Below are 13,365 nucleotides of genomic sequence, written 5' to 3'. Positions count from 1 at the left end.
AATCCCTGTTTTAGTTCCTTGATTTTCCCTGAGCTAAACCTCCAAATCCTCACCACAAATTCCAGAAATTCCAGCTTGTTTCCCCTGTTTTCTGTGTTTCCTTTCCTTTGTTTCCCTTGAACGTGAAAGTGAGTTGAGGTAAAGTGTTTAGTCGGTTTGTGTTTTCCTTCTAAAAGCTTCCTTATGTCTAACTTACTTGCTAAATTAATCCCGAGGCTCGGGGTGCCGGAACCGTCCCCGAGGCCAAAATGGTAAAATCCCCCAATATTCCAGCCTAGACATTCTAACCTCAAATATATCTCCATATATTTATTTTCATGACACGATAATCCAAATCGCTACCCGCTATCTAAAAGTATCCCCGTCTTATCCAAAGTCATAACTTAAACCCCGTTGTGAATTTTCCCACTATCTGACCCTAGAATCGTCTTGAGTCGTGCTCTGTGAACCTGTCCACATAATAATGTGGTTCTCACATATTTCACATATTTATTTCATATCACATTACCACATAATATCATATAAACTTTAATAAACATATAATTACTCATTTAATCACAATTATTCCATTAATGCCCTCCTGGCATACTAATCAAGGCCCTTAAGCCTTATTAGAGATTTTGGGTCGTTACAACTATCCCCTCCTAATGAGAATTTCGTCCTCGAAATTTACCTGAATAGCTCGGGATGCTGATCCTGCATTGCCGTCTCTAACTCCCAGGTCGCTTCTTCGACCTTGCTATTCCTCCACAATACTTTTACTAATGGAATTGTCTTATTCCACAGAACTTTCTCTTTCCGATCCAAAATCTGAACTGGTCTCTCTTCATAGGACAAGTCTGTCTGTAGCTCCAAGTCCTCATGCCTCAACACATGTGTTATATCTGAAACATATTTCCGCAACATAGAGACATGGAACACGTTATGAACTCCTGATAGAGACGGTGGCAAGGTCAGTCTATAAGCCACCTGCCCGACCCTCTCTAGAATCTCAAAGGGTCCAACGAATCGAGGGCTCAGCTTTCCCTTCACTCCAAACCTCCTCACACCCCTCAGTGGTGAAACTCGCAGAAACACATGGTCCCCAACCTGGAACTCCACGTTCCTACGCTTAGGATAAGCGTGGCTTTTCTATCTACTCTGCGAGGTAAGCATCCTAGCTCGAATCTTCTCAATGGCCTCACTAGTCTTCTGAACCATATCTGACCCCAAATATCTTCTTTCACCCATCTCATCCCAGTGAATAGGCGATCTACACTTCCTTCCATACAACATCTCATAAAGAGCCACTCCAATTGTGGACTAATAACTGTTGCTATATGAAAACTCAATCAATGGAAGGTACTTACTCCACGAACTTTCAAAGTCAATCACACATGCTCTAAGCATGTCCTCCAATACCTGAATCGTCCTCTCAGACTGTCCATCAGTCTGAGGATGAAATGCTGTGCTAAATTTCAACTGAGTCTCCATGGCTCTCTGCAGAGCTCCCCAGAACTTAGAGGTAAAGATAGGGTCTCGATCAGACACAATAGACTTTGGAACCCCATGGAGACGAACTATCTCCCTCACATATAGCTCTGCGTACTATTCCACGGTATAAGTTGACCTAACTGGTAGGAAATGAGCTGACTTGGTGTATCTATCCACTATCACCCACACCGAGTCATGAAGTCCAACTGTCCTGGGTAATCCTCCCACGAAATCCATCGTAATATCCTCCCACTTCCACTCTGGGATACCCAAAGGCTGAAGCAATCCCGCTGGTCGCTGATGCTCAGCCTTAACCTGCTGACAGGTTAGACATCTAGATACATACTCAACTACATCCCTCTTCATCCCGGGCCACCAATATAATGTCCATAGATCCTGATACATCTTCGTGGTACCCGGATGAAGCGAATATGGCGTAGTGTGGGACTCATCCAATATCTCACGCCTAATCCCCTCATCTGCCGGAACACATATTCGTCCTTGATAACGGAGCAAACCTGTCTCTGAAACTGAAAAAATCCTTAGCTGTCCCTGCTAAGGCATGCCGCCTACTATCCTGCAACTGCACATCCACCAACTGACCCTCCTTGATCCGCTCCAATAGGGTCGACTGCAAAGTGATATTGGCTAACTGGCCTACCACCAGTTCTATCCTTGCCCTGACCATCTCATCAGCCAATTCTCTTGAGATCTGAGTAGAACTATACACCTGTCCTGGGCCCCTCCGGCTCAACGCATCTGCCACCATGTTGGCTTTTCCAGGGTGGTAGAGGATATCACAATCATAATCCTTAACCAATTCTAACCAACGTCTCTGTCTCATATTCAGATCCTTCTGCGTGAAGAAATATTTCAGACTCTTATGATCAGTGTAGATCTCGCACTTCTCCCCATACAAGTAATGACGCCACACCTTCAATGCAAACACAACCGCCGCTAACTCCAAATCATGAGTCGGATACCTCTGCTCATACTCCTTCAGCTGTCGAGAAGCATAGGCTATAACTTTCTCATTCTGCATCAGCACACAGCCTAAACCCAACCTCGATGCATCACAGTAAACCACGAACTTCCCTTCCTCCGAAGGAAGACTCAACACAGGCGCAGAGATAAGCCGTCGCTTCAACTCCTGAAAGTTGTTCTCACACTTCTCTGACCAGACGAACTTCTGGTTCTTTCTTGTCAATTCTGTCATCGGCGAGGAAATCTTCGAAAACCCCTCTACAAACCGCCTGTAGTAACCTGCTAACCCAAGGAAACTTCGCACCTCCGAGGCATTCCTTGGCCTCAGCCAATCCCTAACCGCTTCTACCTTGAACGGGTCCACCTTAATCCCTTCTGCCCCAACTATATGTCCAAGAAAGGTCACCTCTGGTAGCCAGAACTCACACTTCTTAAACTTAGCATACAACTGATGTTCCCTTAACCTCTGTAAAACCTGTCGGAGATGCTGCTCATGTTCTGCCTCTGAACTGGAGTATACCAAGATGTCGTCGATGAAGACAATAACGAACTGGTCCAAGAAGTCCTTGAACACCCTGTTCATCAAATCCATAAAAGCTGCTGGGGCATTAGTCAAACCTAAAGACATGACCAAGAACTCATAATGCCCATAACGCGTCCGGAAAGCCGTCTTCGGTATATCCTCATCCTTGATCCTCAGCTGGTGATAACTAGATCGAAGATCAATCTTTGAGAACACCGTCTTACCTTGCAGCTGATCGAACAAGTCATCAATCCTTGGCAGAGGATACTTATTCTTAATAGTCAACTTGTTCAATTCTCTGTAGTCAATGCACATCCTCAAAGTCCCGTCCTTCTTCTTAACAAACAACACTGGTGCGCCCCATGGAGAGTAGCTAGGCCTAATGAAACCCAAATCCAGAAGTTCTTGCAACTGTATCTTCAACTCTTTCAGTTCTGCTGGTGCCATCCTGTATGGTGTCCTAGACATTGGTTCTGTCCCCGGTGCCAACTCAATCTCAAACTGTATCTCCCTACGCGGCGGCAACCCTGGTAAATCCTCAGGGAAGACATCCAGAAACTCGCACACCAATCTGGTCTCTCCCGGCCCCGCCGGCATAACCCTGGTAGTATCCACCACACTAGCCAGAAAACCTATGCATCCCCCTTGCAACAGGTCCCTGGCTCTCAACGTTGAAATCATAGGTATGCGGGGTCCAGACACCGCACCCACAAAGACAAAAGGGTCCTCGCCCTCCGGCTCAAAAGTAACCATCTTTTTCCTACAATCAATCGTAGCCCCATACCTAGCCAGCCAATACATGCCTAGAATCATATCAAAGTCTCCCAAATCTAATTCAATCAAATCCACCGAAAGTTCCCTACCATCAACCATCACTGGCAGTGCCCTAATCCACCTCCTAGAGACTACCAGCTCCCCTGTAGGCAACAAAGTCCCAAACCCCGCAGTCCGATACTCATTAGGTCTACACAGTCTATCAATCACTCTACTAGAAACAAAAGAATGTGTAGCACCAGAATCAATCAATACTGTAAAAGGAAAGCCAGCACTAGAAAGCTGACCTGTCACTACTGAGGGACTAGCCTCAGCCTCCACCTGAGTCAAGGTGAATACTCGAACTGGAGTCAAGCTATCCACCTTCCCTGCTTCACCCTTCTTCATCGTTGACCTCGGACACTCTGGATAGGTCTGCCATGCCTCACCGCCACCCTGACGGCCGCCCTGACCACCCCGACCCATCCAATCAGGACCAGGAGTAGCCGAAGTGTCAGGAGTCTTTCTCTTGAAGTCACTGGGGCCTCCGCCCCTGCCTGCCCCTGAGTAAGGAGGCACCGCCCTGCAGCCCTCACGCCCTACCGCGCTCTCCTTCCATATCTTTTTCTCCGCTTCCTCAGTGGTAAGAGCCCTCTCAACGGCCTGGGCATAAGTTGTTCCTCCAGGTACCGTGGTGATCCTAACATCTCAGGATATCATAGCATTAAGCCCCCTGATAAAACGATCTTGCCTAGCAGCATCAGTAGGCACAAGATCTGGTGCAAACTTCGTGAGCCTATCAAATTTCAGGGCATACTCAGTAACAGTCGTACTGCCCTGTACCAAACTCACAAACTCATTGACCTTTGCTGCCCTGACAGCAACATTGTAGTACTTCTGCCCAAACAAATCCTTGAAACCTTCCCAAGTCAAAGTGGCAACATCTTTAGTCTGCGATGCCACCTCCCACCAAATGCGGGCATCCTCCCTCAACATATAAGTGGCACAGGCCACTCTATCCTGTCCCTCAATTCTCATGAAATCCAGAATTACTGTAATCATAGTTAACCACTGCTCGGCTTTCAACGGATCCGGTCCTCCCTCAAAGACTGGGGGTTGCTGCTTCTTGAACCGCTCATATAACGGTTCCCACTTGTTAACAACCTCCCCAGGCTGCACAGCTGGTACCACTGCAGGTGGTAAAGAAGGGGAAGCACTCCCTGATGGAGCCTGCTGTTGCAGAATACGAATCAGCTCGTCTTGGCTCTGTAATCGAGCCTGCATCTCTGTCATTAACTGCTGCCAGTTCTCAGGGACTGGCGGAGGTGTCTGGCCCTGGTCATTTCCCCTGGTCCCGGACCCAGTGCTGGCTAGTCGTGAAGATTTCCTTGGACGCATAGCTATCCAAGTCAATATGCAAATATCGACTCGGCGGTCAGACCACAATGACAGGGTAAAAGCTTCTCCAAAACTTGTCAATAGAACATAATCAATCACAGGTAACCAACACATATAAGCATCCATGCACCATAATAATTAATCATCCATATACTCATTTACATGCACGACAATGTTTAATAAACATGCCTCAATATTTTCACACAGCAGTCAAGGGCTAGGCCCTATCAGTATCTCATGCTTCCTAGCAATTCAATGAATATCAACATACATAGCTCATCTCAGGCACATAAGCACACAAGCACACATATACACATTACCAAACCCTGACTTGAGCTTGTCTCCAGCAGGGAACGTACATATCCAAGCTGTCTTCAGGAACCCTTAAACCTAGGACGCTCTGATACCAAGTTGTAACGCCATGGATAGCCAAGACCATTACACTGTGTACTTATAAAGGTGCAGGACTTGCTAATCAAGTCAATATTTTAGAAATGTGTCACTAAACATGTCAGATCCAAGGTTAAAAAGGTTTTGGTCTCAAAAGACTCATTTCATATATTTAAACTGTAGTAAACATGGGATCCCATACAAAACAAAGCTGGAATAAGTTTACAGACTCCCAAAAGTACAAGTGTATCCACTAGCCATACTAAGGCAAAACAGACAATCTTCAGGTTTCATGTCCTTGCCTAGACCTCAACCGTGGCGGCCGAGCACCTGGCTATGTACATTCTGCTCGCTGAGCTCTCCAATCAGGGCTGAACTAACTTGCCCTTGCCTTTACCTGCACCACATAGCACCCGTGAGCCAAGGCCCAGCAAGAAAACATCATAGATAACTCAAACAATGATAACAGACATATAGGTCAATATGCATGTGTTCCCATCAGATAATCCTCAACAGATATTCAGCATATACAATCCAATTCAAGATATATTCTACCACATATAATACTCATATCACAAATATTCAGGGCCGACGACTTAGGCCGCACCCTCTGTTTAACCCACTTTGTAACGCCCTGGATAGCCAAGACCGTTACACTGTGTACTTATAAAGGTGCAGGACTTGCTAATCAAGTCAATATTTTATAAATGTGTCACTAAACATGTAAGATCTAAGGTTAAAAAGGTTTTGGTCTCAAAAGACTCATTTCATATATTTAAACTGTAGTAAACATGGGATCCCATACAAAACAAAGTTGGAATAAGTTTACAGACTCCCAAAAGTACAAGTGTATCCACTAGCCATACTAAGGCAAAACAAACAATCTTCAGGTTTCATGTCCTTGCCTAGACCTCAGTCGTGGCGGCCGAGCACCTGGCTATGTACATTCTGCTCGCTGAGCTCTCCAGTCAGGGCTGAACTAACTTGCCCTTGCCTTTACATGTACCACGTAGCACCCGTGAGCCAAGGCCCAACAAGAAAACATCATAGATAACTCAAACAATGATAACATACATATAGGTCAATATGCATGTGTTCCCATCAGATAATCCTCAACATATATTAAGCATTTACAATCCAATTCAAGATATATTCTACCACATATAATACTCATATCACATAATATTCAGGGCCGACGACTTAGGCCGCACCCTCTGTTTAACCCACTGACTCCGGCCTGCTTAAACCGAGCTCAGTGCATAATAAGCTGTCCTCGGCTACCAGTGGCCGAGCCGCGCCCTGTGCGCTAGTGAAACCCTTGGCACCCTTAGGCCGTTGGTTCACTAAATGGCTTGCATGGCATAATACCATCTTTTCAAGCATTTGCATTAGGGAGCCCTTAGTCCCGTCTCATATAATCAATCAGGTGCAGTTTTCTTACCTTTAGTTTGTGCGATTATTGAATTACGAGCAATGCCTCTCAAGCATGATCCGTTCCCGAGCCTAAGCCTTTATCACCTAGTCACAACCAAAGTATAGGGTTCCGTTAATACTCCAATATAGGTTTCCAGTTACAAAACTAACTCCCGGGATATCAAATTCCACCAAGCACGGTGGTGAAACCAAACACGAGCACACTAGACCACTTTCCCGTGCCTTAAACCCTAAAAAATTCATGTGTGCAACCAAGGGCTGCGGCCCCCGAAGCCTAGCCGCGGCCCTTCCCCAAAACAGAACCAACACTCATGCTGAACCATACACGCGCCGCGTCCTTTGCCTTGGGCGCTGCGGCGCCCTCCCTTGGCTGAGCCTTCTTGGCTCTTTTGCATGCTAGGGCCGCAGCGCTCTAGAATAGAGCCGCGACCCTCCCCTTCGAACCCAGAATTTGCACCATTTCTAAGTCTGAAACCTCACCTTAAACCATCCCAAAGCTTCCCAACTCCTAACCAATTAATTCCCAACTTCTTTAGTATGATCTAAACAACATAATTCCCAAGAAAACACAGCCTAACACACTCTAATCTCTTACCCAAGTGCTATAAACACTCAAACCAGCCACTCAAACTCAATTTAAAACCTCTAGACCAGGAGTTGAGACTTACCTTAGCTATTGAATCACCTCACCAAGCCATAGCCAAGCTAAGTCCCCAAGTTTCCCTCTTAATTCTGCCTTAGAACATCAAAATCACACTTGTTTCAACACTTAACCAAAATCCAGCTAGAACTCAGAATTCAACCACATAAAAGAAGTTTAGATGCTTACCTTAATCCCTATTTTAGTTCCTTGATTTTCCCTGAGCTAAACCTCCAAATCCTCACCACAAATTCCAGAAATTCGAGCTTGTTTCCCCTGTTTTCTGTGTTTCCTTTCCTTTGTTTCCCTTGAATGTGAAAGTGAGCTGAGGTAAAGTGTTTAGTCAGTTTTTGTTTTCCTTCTAAAAGCTTCCTTATGTCTAACTTACTTGCTAAATTAATCCCGAGGCTCGGGGTGCCGGAACCGTCCCCGAGGCCAAAATGGTAAAATCCTCCAATATTCCAGCCTAGACATTCTAACCTCAAATATATCTCCATATATTTATTTTCATGACCCGATAGTCCAAATCGCTACCCGCTATCTAAAAGTATCCCCGTCTTATCCAAAGTCATAACTTAAACCCTGTTGTGACTTTTCCCGCTATCTGACCCTAGAATTGTCTTGAGTCGTGCTCTGTGAACTGTCCACATAATAATGTGGTTCTCACATATTTCACATATTTATTTCATATCACATTACCACATAATATCATATAAACTTTAATAAACATATAATTACTCATTTAATCACAATTATTCCATTAATGCCCTCCTGGCATACTAATCAAGGCCCTTAAGCCTTATTAGAGATTTTGGGTCGTTACATGTACATATGCGGCCGCTTGACCACCACAGCCAAGGAGTTCTCAGAGGAACTAGGGGGTTTACCCTATTTTTGCCGCTTAGGCTGGCGGGGTTGTAAATTTGAAACAGTAGTGACCATTTTGAGTTGTAAATAACTTATAAATGTTTTAATAAGCTCATGAGTAGTTATATACTTAATAAAATATATCCTTTCCTCTTTACTGTTTTTCCACCTTAACCTGTTAATAACACTTAGAACACGTTTTTAACCAAAGGACTCGGGTAGCGGGTCAAATTTCCAGTTCACCGATTACCATAACTATTCTGGGGTAACCAGGGCGTTACAAAACCACTCAAGAGTCGCGGCACTAGCACCTTGGGCCGCAGCCCCCAGCCACACCAGGAGCAAGGGCCGCGACGCCCTATACCCAGGGCCGCGGTGCCCAGCAAGGCCAAAGTGCCTCCACCTGCTTCTTCGAGCTAGGGCTGCGGCGCCCAAGAACAGGGTCGCGGCCCCCAACCCAGAACCAGCCAAAACTCGACCTCCTTCATCCCAAACCCTCCAAAAACATACCTAAACACTTCCAAATCCAAAAATCAAAGTTCCCAAACTTCCCAATGATCCAAAACTATCAAATCCCGAGGCTCAAACGAACCAAAAACTCAACGATTCACAAAATCCAATTCAAAGCTTAGAAACTCTAAAAACTCAAAACTTAAAACTTAGATTACCTTTGACTGTGTTGCTTCTCATCAAATCCTTCAGTCAAGAAGCTTATAATCTTTCCTAGGATCGCTATGCTTCGATCCTCGCTTGATTCCGACTCCTAGAACTTGAGATTTCTTCGAAAATGCCTTGAATGGTAAAATGAACTAACGGGAAAGAGATAAAGGGTTTTCTAACGTACGGTTCTATTTGACAAGCTACTTCAAGCTTAAGTAACCTCAAATAAAACCTAGTGCTCGGGGTCCCGAAAACACCCCCGGGAACATTATAGTCAAAACTTCCAGAATTTCCTGTTGATTTCAATAACTCCCAATTTATCATCAAATAAACATTCTCATTACTCAATATCTCAATAAAAGACACCGTTATGACAAAACCGCTAATTTATAATATAAGACTGTCTCATGCCGAATAGCTCGAATATATCTCCATAATAATGAGATCTCATCCAAAATTCACAATATGCACCAAAATACACAAATTTGCCCTCAACAGGCCATATTATCAAAACACCCTAATAATCAAATGTGGACCCACATGCATGCATATAACATCATATTATAATACAATTCACATAAACATGCATATTATCGGTTAATGACATAATTAAACAGTTATGGCCCTCCCGGCCTATTAATCCAGCCATTAAACTACATTAGGGATTTCAGGGCATTACAGCTCGACTTATAAGTCGAGAATCTATCTATGGTATTTGATTAAAAGCTCGACTTATAAGTCAAGGACATGTCTATGGTATCTGATTAAAAGCTCGGTTTATTATTCAAGGATATATTTTGTTTAAAAGGCTTGACTGATAAGTCGAGGGTTTACGAGGCTCAACTTATAAGTCGAGGGTTTAAAGACTCAGCTTATGAGTAGAGGGCGGCAATAGCGTGCTGAATGCCAACCGATGTGGTCAAGCTAACTTGGAAGCGTGATATACACTTGAACGGCCCTATGGGCGCCTGAAATAATAAGCGCCAAGTACGCTTGGTTAACTTTAAGATTGGTTATACATGGAATTGGGCAATGGGCCTTGGCGTGGCTCTATAGTCACTTATCTGGATTGAATGCATGCACGAGTAGGGTTATTACTGCTAGACATGCTAATTATGATTATGTGATATGAGGATTTACTGCTTATGAGCATAATTATGTTTTCTTGCTGAGTCTCGACTCACAGGTGCTAAATGGTACAAGTAAAGGAAAAGAAAAGCTGGACAAGCCATGAGTTGGAGAGTTTCAGAATCAGGATGTACATATGTGGCTTGCTCGTGGCGAGGGTACCCGTTCGAATTAGGGCTGGATCGTGATTTTTTTCGCTTAGGTCGGGTTTTTATTTATTTTGAGTCTATAAGAGTTTTAAACTGTTATGTATAGAACTCAAACTATTTATTGAAATAGTTGATTTTGACCAAATTTTTTAGCACCATGTTAGTTTCAGTTACACATTTTTTAAGGTCAAACAACTGATTTAGCGAGTTAACCATTATTTCAATTACACACTGTAACTGTCTTACAATGGTGATCAATCGTTTTACCATATGGCAGCGAGGCAGTGATTTTTGCTTTCTTCATATATTCAGTTATAGTGAGCGATGAGGTGGTGTGGGTTGTCTTCAGAAAGCTTTTGGGAGAAGCTACTACCATCTCTCCAGGTACGCATGTATAAATATTTCTTTCATCCATTGTTTTAATTTCTTACTTTTCCTCTCCTTTTTTTATCAGGAGACATTCAACCAAAAAAAAAATACAAACCTTAGCTCTATTTTTTTTTATTTATGGCTTGAAGGAAAATCTATATGTAAGATGAATGAATCAAACATTATAAAGACAACTAAGTTGGTTTAGGCTTGGCACCGTCGATTTTCAAATTTGATTCTCATGTTGAGATAACAACAAAATGCTTTTCGTTCGTTGTTTCCTACCCTACTTTATTGCTCTGAAGAATTATCATATAAATATATATAATATATATATGTATATATATTTATAGAAGTCTTCCTTCATTGTTTATGTGCCTTGATTCATGGCTAAATATGCTTATTGCAAAAATAAAATGTTTGATCATTTTGTGCGTAATTATAGATTATTGGCACACCATCTGTTTGATAGAAGTTCTGAGTTAAAATAATATTTATTCAGTGATTCTTTCCCTACAAAAAAAAAAAAAAGAAATAAAATAAATAAATAAAGCGGTCAGGCGGTCACTTTCTTTTATTTGCGTCTGCTTCTTCTCCTCTGTACCTTTCAAAACTTTTGGAGAGCTTTATAGTACACTCTCTCTCCTAATTACCGTCCTTATTAGATGCACACTACTTGGAGTTAATCACTATCTCTACTTCTCTCTCGCCACCTCACTTACGACTCTCCTCTCCTCCGATGAAACACAATTCTCTTCTTCCGAAAGTACAAAACAAACCATTATTTTTCTCCCCTAATTGCAATAATCTATAATCTGTTCTATTTTTACTTTTCTTAACCTTTATAATTTTCATATTATTGGTTTGAAGTTCTTCATAATTAATTTGATTTGGTTATCACAATGTTCGCATCGTGGAGTCTATTTGTAACTACTTGAGGGCAATTTTATTTCATGGAGACTAACACACATCTTCAGGTTTTTTTAATAAATAACCTTTTCTGAATTCATTTGTATTGAATTCTCAAAAGTAACATAACTATAATCGAGTGTATACAATTGCAGGTTGAGCATCTTGTGATTGAGATGATTGTTGGTGAAGATTTTGAAAAGTGGCAAATTCATGTGGCAAAGGGAGAACCGCTTCTAATTAGTCAGTCTGAGGTGCCTTTGTTCGTTGATTTTCTTTAGTCCTGTAAAATGTGCTGATGGACGTGATTTTCGGCCCTGCCTTTGCTTATTCATAATGTTATGAGACATTTGAATTTTGGTATGTAGTCTTAGATACAAGTTTTTCAATTGATATATGCCTTATGACAAAGTTTTATGTGGATGGTTATGTTGTGAAACTCTTAGTCTTCTCGAGATATCAAACTTTGATTTTCATAAATGATAACAGGTCATGCCTTTGAGGCCAGAATATCTTCTGAAAAATGTACCAAAACGATGTCTCTTTGCAACTGGGGCTCCTCATCATCATCATCACGTTGCAGTCAGATCAACAGGTCAGTCACATTACATTACCCATGTCACCTATATATAGTAAAAAATCACATTTTAATCCCACTTTATATTATGCAGCTCCAAACAATATTCTTTCATGGCCATATTTTTTGTTACTTGATGTTACTCCTACAATTAATTTTATGATACTAGATTATTTCGTCATTGTCTCATTATGGTGTATTTTTTTTATTGATACACTCTATCTGTTTTCTAATTATGATGTATTTCTTTTGATTGATACACACTATCTGTTTTCTGCAGCTCGTGTTGAAGCTGGAGTTGAAGAAGGTGACACTGTTAGTATGCATTATGATCCAATGATTGCTAAGCATGTAGTGTGGGGGATAAAATAGGGCATTTTTATTGGTTAAATTAAAAGACACTTTATCAAAGTTTCGGGTATCTATTCTGGACTAGCAAAGACAGTATGGTTATTAAGCTTTTGTTTTCAGTCAGATATTCGGCTATAATTATTTGATAACCCAACAGGGGTTGCTCAAATGGTAAATTAGAGCTTTTTAAGAACCACTTAGGTAGCTAATTTTCTCTATACAAATGCTTTTTAGAATTAGTTATCAATTTTCTTAAATGGGTTCGTTTGCCTTCTATGTTATTTATCATCATCAATTGATTATTACCTTTGATTTTACCTTAATGTAAATTCATAACTTATCTCTACCTATATATAGATAAGTATTAAAGCAAATAGTCCTGAAATGATCAGTAAGTCTTGTGAAGCTGTAAAGCTATTTTATTTGTGCATACGAATATCAACAATATTCAGTATATTTACCATTGTTTAATGATAAATTGAGGTGGTTTCAGGAACTGATAAAATTACTAAGAGAAACGGTATTGAAACTTTCAACTATGGCCAACCATTTGTTAAAAGGCCTCTTGAAACTCTGTTATTTTCTTTTGTATTAATTGTGTTTTGGATGCAATAATAAGTTAAAACTGGTTGGTCTTGCCATTTCTTCATTTGATTTAGCAGCTGTAGTTGTGACATTAAACTTAAATAGCTATCAGTTGCCTTAGTATTGAATTAACTCTTCAACGCATTTGTGAGCTTATATCTCTAAGGCTATGCAT

General features: G+C 41.8%; 1 long non-coding RNA gene across 2 annotated transcripts; it reads left to right on the top strand.

The window, feature by feature from the left end:
* The first annotated feature begins 10,666 nt into the window (after window positions 1–10,666).
* Window positions 10,667–12,957, top strand: LOC133801955 (uncharacterized). 2 transcript variants are annotated; one of them, XR_009877077.1, is made up of 4 exons: window positions 10,667–10,783; window positions 11,833–12,037; window positions 12,167–12,272; window positions 12,535–12,957. It is a non-coding gene; the product is annotated as an uncharacterized LOC133801955 (long non-coding RNA). The 2 variants fall into 2 exon arrangements; XR_009877076.1 differs by lacking the exon at window positions 10,667–10,783 and adding an exon at window positions 10,862–11,745.
* Window positions 12,958–13,365: the final 408 nt, after the last annotated feature.

This window comes from Humulus lupulus, chromosome 9 (genome assembly GCF_963169125.1).
Source record: "Humulus lupulus chromosome 9, drHumLupu1.1, whole genome shotgun sequence".
In the NCBI taxonomy this organism is placed as follows: domain Eukaryota; kingdom Viridiplantae; phylum Streptophyta; class Magnoliopsida; order Rosales; family Cannabaceae; genus Humulus; species Humulus lupulus.
The sequence above is the reverse complement of the archived record's forward strand: the minus strand, read 5'-3'. Positions and strand labels throughout refer to the sequence as shown.